Here is a 7,095-nt window from a genome sequence, read left to right on the forward strand (position 1 = left end):
TCATTCATGAAAATACTAAGAAATTCTGTTGAGATGACTCCAGACTCCTCTCCTTTTGTGAATCAACTTAGGCTAGAGTCCTCCTTCTTGGTTTCCTCTAGCCCCCTTCCTTTAGTGTTGGCCCAACCTCACTTGAGAGCTTCTCCAAACACCATTGCCGCTTCATTTCTCCTCTCATCTTCTAGCTTCCGCACCTTCATCATTCTTCATGGAAGCCTCATCAATTCCGCATGGCTTCTCTTTGGCTTCCTTACTCTTGAAGATGGACTCATCACCTCCCGCATCACCTCGAAGGGTCCTCGGCTGAGGGTTAGGCAGATCGGAATGAGGGTACATGAACCCCCCCCCCACATCACCTCGGAAGGCCCTCGGCTGAGGGTTACACCATCAGTAAGAACTCGGTTGATGCTTACACCAAAGGACCTGCAACATCCAACTCCACCAAGCTTGGAAAATCTCGCATATAAGTCAGCCGAAAAGGTATGTCTACTAAACCTATTTCCAGGAAAATTGTCTTAGATACACCAGTTAGATCAAATTACTTCACGAAGCGGTATAACGGTAAACACAATTACACATAATTCATAAAGTTCAAAGTTCAGCAGAAGGGCACAAGAGTTGCATCTGCTCCAAAGCAGCTTCAAAACCAAGACCGTAAGTAGAAGCGGCTTCATTAGCGAGCTTCTTCTCCAAAGCCCTCCAAGATCGCTCTTTCTCAGCAACCTCCTCTTCCATCCGACGTATAGTCGCTTCCAAGTCAGTCACTCGCTTACCGCTCTCCTCCAACTTCTGCTTAAACGCTTGGAGTTTATCCACTCAGCCACAAGACGAGCTACCTCCTCTTTTGCCAATGTCAACTTAGACCGAATAAGAGTCATCTCCTTGCTACATTGATCATCGACCACACTTAAGCGGTTCATCTTACCGCAAAGAGCAACTATCAATACACCAGCCTTGTGAAGAAATGCGTGAGCATCCTCCTGAAGGAAGGAAGTTTCTTGGTTCAACAAACATTGTAAATCCCTTTCGAAAATGTTATGAGAAAGGTTGTGAGCAGTATGGTTAAAGTTCGAGTCCTAGAAACTGTGACAAACGTTGCTTGAACCTTCAACAAGCATCGTCCCCTTGGAAGAGAGCGTATGCTCTAACTTGACAGAAGCTGTGACCGCATCCTCACTTGGAGTTCGTGAAATCCCCACTGGACGTCGCCGCTTCAAACTCGGTCTAGACAAGGTCTCCTCTACATCTGAAAGCACTGGCAATACCTCCGGAGTGGGAGGATCATAGGAGATAGCCTTCATACTCCTCAAACGACGAGCCAGGTCTTGCTTGGTCATTCCCATTCGCGCCTCTACAAAAATATACACAAGGTTAGAATGTATCAAAAAGTAATTTCCTTGAAAGTCTAGATATTATGCATGTACTAATGTGAAGTTTGAGGTTGCCCGGCTGGAACTCCAAGAGAATCAGTTGTTTAGTGTCAAAAGTCACCCCTAGTTCTCCCAACATGAGGCAATATTCCCTCTCAGAAGGAGTAAGGTCGGCTAATTGCCGAGCTCCCAAGTTGCTGGATTTTGGGTCCAGTACAAAGGAAATCCAGTCAGGAGGTCGGCCTTACGTGGGGAAGCCCTAACTTTAAGGAAAGCACCCTTGAATCCCTTGTAAGAAGACTGGAACAGCGTTAATAAACCCCTACCTCCAACATTATTCACCGATAGCCACATTTGTCTCAGATTTTTCTTCATCTCAAAAAAATACAGGAAGGTATTTGGCGTCGGTACAACTCCAAAATGAGTACATAGAATGTGGAAACCCCTAATAAAAGCCCAGCTATTCGGGTGGAGTTGATTCGGGGCGACATTCAGGATAGACAACACACCCTTCTCAAAAGAACTTAGAGGAAGACGAAGACCAACCTTAGAGAACAAGGTCGAATAAAAGAAACAAAACGGCCCTAACCGATCGCTAGACTCATTTGCACAAACCGGCTCGTCTAATTCACATCGAACTACAAGAACATCCTCTTCGTCACTCTAACACAAGGGTTGTCCACGGCGGAACCAAGCTATAAAGTTGTCCGAAGTGAAGCTGGACGTCTCTCTACGAAGGGGTAACGGCGCCCAGGGATAGAAATCATCATAAGACGTCATCATAGTACAGATAAAACAAAATACCTCTTAACCAAATCACGGCACAAACAAACCTCTCCCTCAACCTAAGTTCAGCGACGAAACTGCAAAACCACCAAGAAAATAATTAAACAATAACCATCGACGATTGCAACTAAACATCACTCTCCCCAAAAAAGCTCGAAAAAACTACAGCTTCGAATCAACATTCATAAAACCAACACTAAAAACCCTAGACATGCGACAAACGGCAAAGAACACCAGAAAACCAAAGGAGCACAATAGAAGAAGTGTGAAAATTAATCAAAAGTAAAAGCGAGAAACAAAAAAGAACACCTGTTGTCGGAGATGCCTGGAATTGCGACCATCGCGAGGAGAAGCGCAAGAGAAAATGAAGTAAGAGCACCAAAAAACGAAATGGGAAGAGATTCAAAAAATCTCCAGAGAAAACATAAGAGAAGCGTGTGAGAGAAGCTGTCTTAAATGTTGAAAAGACGCATGGCAGTTTTCTTGCATAGGGAAATTAAAACGTCAACCCACATGGCACAAACCCATTAGCCACGCGCTGCACGCTACTTCAGACACACGCCAGGGAAGTCTGAACGACCTCTTCGCTCCATTGTCTAAAAAGGTGCTCGAGGTCTGAGGGTTAGTGTACGCCCTAGAGACCAGGCTTCGCCCGACCTAGCTGATGCCATTCATTGTGTCGATATGGGCCAGATAGGTCATAAAGTCATCCTATCTCGGGCCGATTTGAGACCGACCTTGACGTTGGGCTAGCAGACGACCAATCTATAAGCTAGGTCAATACGCGACCTGGACCAATACGTGACCAAACTATCTATGGGCCGATCTAGAACCGATCCACAAACTAGGTCGATTTCAAGAGAACTTATGTTCAGGGCCGATCTACGACCGATTTAGGAGGGATATTTGTTCTCAAAACTGCACCACTTTCCCTCTTGGTAGGGGGTACATGACCACGTTCCCATCCGTTTCGGCATTCCCAACAACATTCCACCACCATAGGGTAACCGAACAGAGGACGAGGAAGGACCGATATAAAGCAGGCACCATACTCCAAAGAAAAGGTAGACATTTTCGAAGAGAAAAAAGAGAGAAAGAGAAATATTATTGAGTATCTGGTGAAGAGGACGAACTGTACCCACTATGCATCTCGGGCACTCTTCTGCGAGAACAAATCCTTAAAGTATTATAAATTGTAAATTAATCCCTAAATATTTTATATTAATAAGTCCTTAATTGATTTTTACTCTTAACAACTTAATTGGAAGGTTAGGGCCCAACCATTTTTTGCTCGAGAAGGTCAACCTTACCTAACACGGGTTTAGCCGAACCTGACATTGTTAGATGTGGGTTCGATCTTAGCCAACCATATTTAAGCTTGAATTAGCATCGTTTGATCTAAACTAAGTTTAACATGGGCCTAACTTGACTCGTGTTGAGGAGCACCTGACTCGACTTAGTCCAATGTTTCTCAACTTGACTCGGTTTGTTATGACCCGACTCAATTGGCTTCACGTGGGATCCAATCAACTTGGCCTGAGGTAAGCCCGAGTTGAGTCTACCTTCGGTGAGCTTGACTCGACATAGCTTGCGAAAAGCCTAACTCAACTCATCTTAAGGTGGCACGACTAGATTTGGCTTAAGGTGTGTAAATCCGAGAATTTTAAATAATTATTTAATAAATATGGGTAGTGGAAACCTTTATGGCATATAATGCTAGAACTTATGATGTTGAATAGTACTAGTTCAAATGGTTCAGAGTATATATAAGTATAAATTACCAAGAAACACAAATTGGCTTGATGATTGTGCATGTACTTGGTAATTGAGAGGTTATGATTGGAATTGAATTTTATTTTAATATAATTAAATTAGTTTAGGGCTGGAAAAGGAAAGGGGTGTCAAGGAGGTGGAGATAGTGGGAGATCAAAGGGAAGGCAACTTAGATCAAGGAGAAAGCTAGAAACACGTTTGGAGCGATGAATCCAGGTTAGGGAGCAACCTTATGTGTTTAAATTCAATTTTTATATGATTTGATGTTGTATGATCATTGTGTGTACCTCTCTTTCTGTCAAATTTTGTCATTGTGCATGTTTTTGAAAATTTTTCAGAAACCGCCAACTGTCTTGAAGACCCGCTAGGCGATACATGTGCCTGAACCCAATTTTCTAGGTTTTGGGGATGAACCACCTGGCGGCTATGTTCTTCCCGCCAGGCAACGCAAACTAGGTTACCAGTTGGTTTTAGTGGTTCTTTGATGTCTACGCGGCTTAAATTGACTATACATGCACAATTGTGTGGAATTTTGATGTGATTAAGGGCATGGAATTATGTTTTACATGAAATTGGTATGAAGAGTGAACGGGGGTTAGGGTTCATGTTGGGATTGGGGATGAATAAACATGATTTTTGATTATGATTTATGATATGTTTCATGAAAATGATCTTAAATTAAACAAGCATGACCTCTTTATGATGTTGAACATTAAAATTATGTCAAAATATGTATTGAAATTGGTGATTGGGGATTTTAGGGTTCGCGTAGGTGCAGAAAATCTGGAAGTTTGCATAATAGTATGCATCGCCTGGTAGTACATGAACTGCCGCCAGGCGACACATCAGGGTAGTGGGGCAATCTATTTCTGTTTTAGTGTTTGGTGTCTTTGTGTGGTTATCCTTAAATTATGTGCATAATATTGTGAAATTGGGCATAGGATGTGAGAAGAAAACATAAGTATGTAATTAAATTAAATATATGCATGATTGTGTGATGATTGGGATTAAAAGAGGTTAAAGGTGATGTTTTCTAGACTGTGATGTGGTACAATGTTTGTTTGACATCTTTAATTATGTGCAATGGGATTTAATTCAGTGTGGTATGTTTACTTGGTAAAAGATCATGTGTGAGTGAATCACCTTGATAATTGAATAATCACATGACCTAAATTGTAAAACCATGAGTAAGTTGAATTGGGATTGAGTCATAGGATTATGACTAGATAATTGAAATTGTGCTATAAATTGAATGTTGAGTGTTTGAGGTCCTTTAGGACCTGTCCAAAATGCCAAAACTAGTAGTACTTGCGCTACTGGTATGGCACATGGCGACGCGGGATGAGCTGCCAGGCGATAGAGACCCAAAATAGTGGCAGTGGCCACTAAACTCATGTGGTGCCTGGCAGAAGGGGCAGAGGCACTAGAAGGTGTATGGTGCTTGGCAGCGTGTGGGTTCTGCCAGGCGGTCTGGATTCAGTTCTTGCCGAGCGATGCGAGGGAGGCGCCAGACGGTTCCAGGTGCAAAAATGGATTGTGAGGAAGATTCTACACAGCTTTGGATGGAGGTCTTGAGGCAATGCTTTTTTGGGGGCTCAGTTATGAGTGTAACTTATATTGGGCTAACACGTGGCCACTCGAGGTTGTAGCCAGGTGGTTTTGGAAGTCCAATAGAGTGTGCGAGATCGTGGATCGTATTAATGAGTTCAAAAATTTTTCCTCCTCGGTGTTATCTGACGAGTTTTGTAGTCTTGGGACAAATATGGACTGCGGTTTGTATTAGGGAACTCCACTTGATTGTGTAGATTGTGACTGTGACAAGATCATTCCCATGTGTGGACTATAGGTGGTGGCCTGTAGTCGGAGGGGCGAGTAGACACTCATGATAGTAAGGATCGATTAATGTAATCATCAAAGGGTGTAGGATCAAGAGGCGTCCAGAGGAAGATACGAATGTTTGGGCCTGAGGTTTGAAGTGTATCATAAGTGTTAGGGGTTAAATTGTTATTACAATGTACCTTGTAATGTATTTTTATTTTGAGCTCACCATATCTTTGTGTGTTTAGCGATGATCATGTAACTCGTTACATGGGAGCAGATGTTGATGTAGGTGAGCATGTGGATACTTAGAGCTGGAATGGGGTCAGCATGGGAATTTTTTTACCTGGGATTATCTTTATGGATTTTATGAATTAATTTTTGTAAACAGTTACTATGAATCATTTTATATTTGTAAGCGTTGAACGTATTTATGAATTTTATCTTTTGGCGTAGATAAACTAAAGTTTTAATTTTCTCGCGATTTTGGGAAAGTGTTTCATTAATAAATGTAGTTTATTAATATTTCTATTATTTTAATTCTAAATATGTAATATCCGGCTAGGATGTGACAAGGTGGGCTCAACTTAACTTGGCCATATGTAAGCCTAACGAAACTTGGCCTAACATGGATCTGACTAGACTCTATCTGACATGGGCCTAACTTGACTCTATTTGACATGAGTCTAACTTGAGTTTATTTAATGTGGGCCTAACATGAATCGATTTGATATGGGTGCCACTCTACTCAAGCTAACATGGACATAACTATACTTGGCCCAACAAAGGCCTTACGCTACTTGAGTTGATGCAGGTTTGACTTTACTTAAACCTAAGACGGTTTAACTCCATTCAACTCGACACAATTTAATCGGGCGTGGGTGCAAATAAACTTAGATTGACACAAGCTCGACTTGACACGATCCAATTTGGGTCAACTCAACTCTGCTTGATATGGACTCAACTTGGCTTGGTCTAAGGTAAGCTCAACTTAACTAACTCCCAACTTAATTAAGCCCAAGGTGGGCCCAAATCAACTTAACCTGAGTGGAAGTCATTTAACTTAACCTGAGGTGGGTGACTTGACTCAGTCTTATATGAGTCTAAAATGGACCCTACACTACTTGGCCTAGTGGACCTAACTTGACTTATCCTAAAGTGGGCTCGACTTGACTTAGCTCGAGGTGGGTCAACTTTACTTGCTTGAGGTAGATCCTACTCGACTTGGTATGAGGTGCGTCTAACTTGACTCAGCCTAAGGTGCATCCGACTCAATTTGATTTGAGATGTGTCCAACTCGACTCAACTTGGTGATTTTCCAACTTGTCGTAGACCTAGCTTGACTCGA

This window comes from Vigna unguiculata, chromosome 8, assembly GCF_004118075.2.
Source record: "Vigna unguiculata cultivar IT97K-499-35 chromosome 8, ASM411807v1, whole genome shotgun sequence".
NCBI classification, from domain to species: Eukaryota; Viridiplantae; Streptophyta; class Magnoliopsida; order Fabales; family Fabaceae; genus Vigna; species Vigna unguiculata.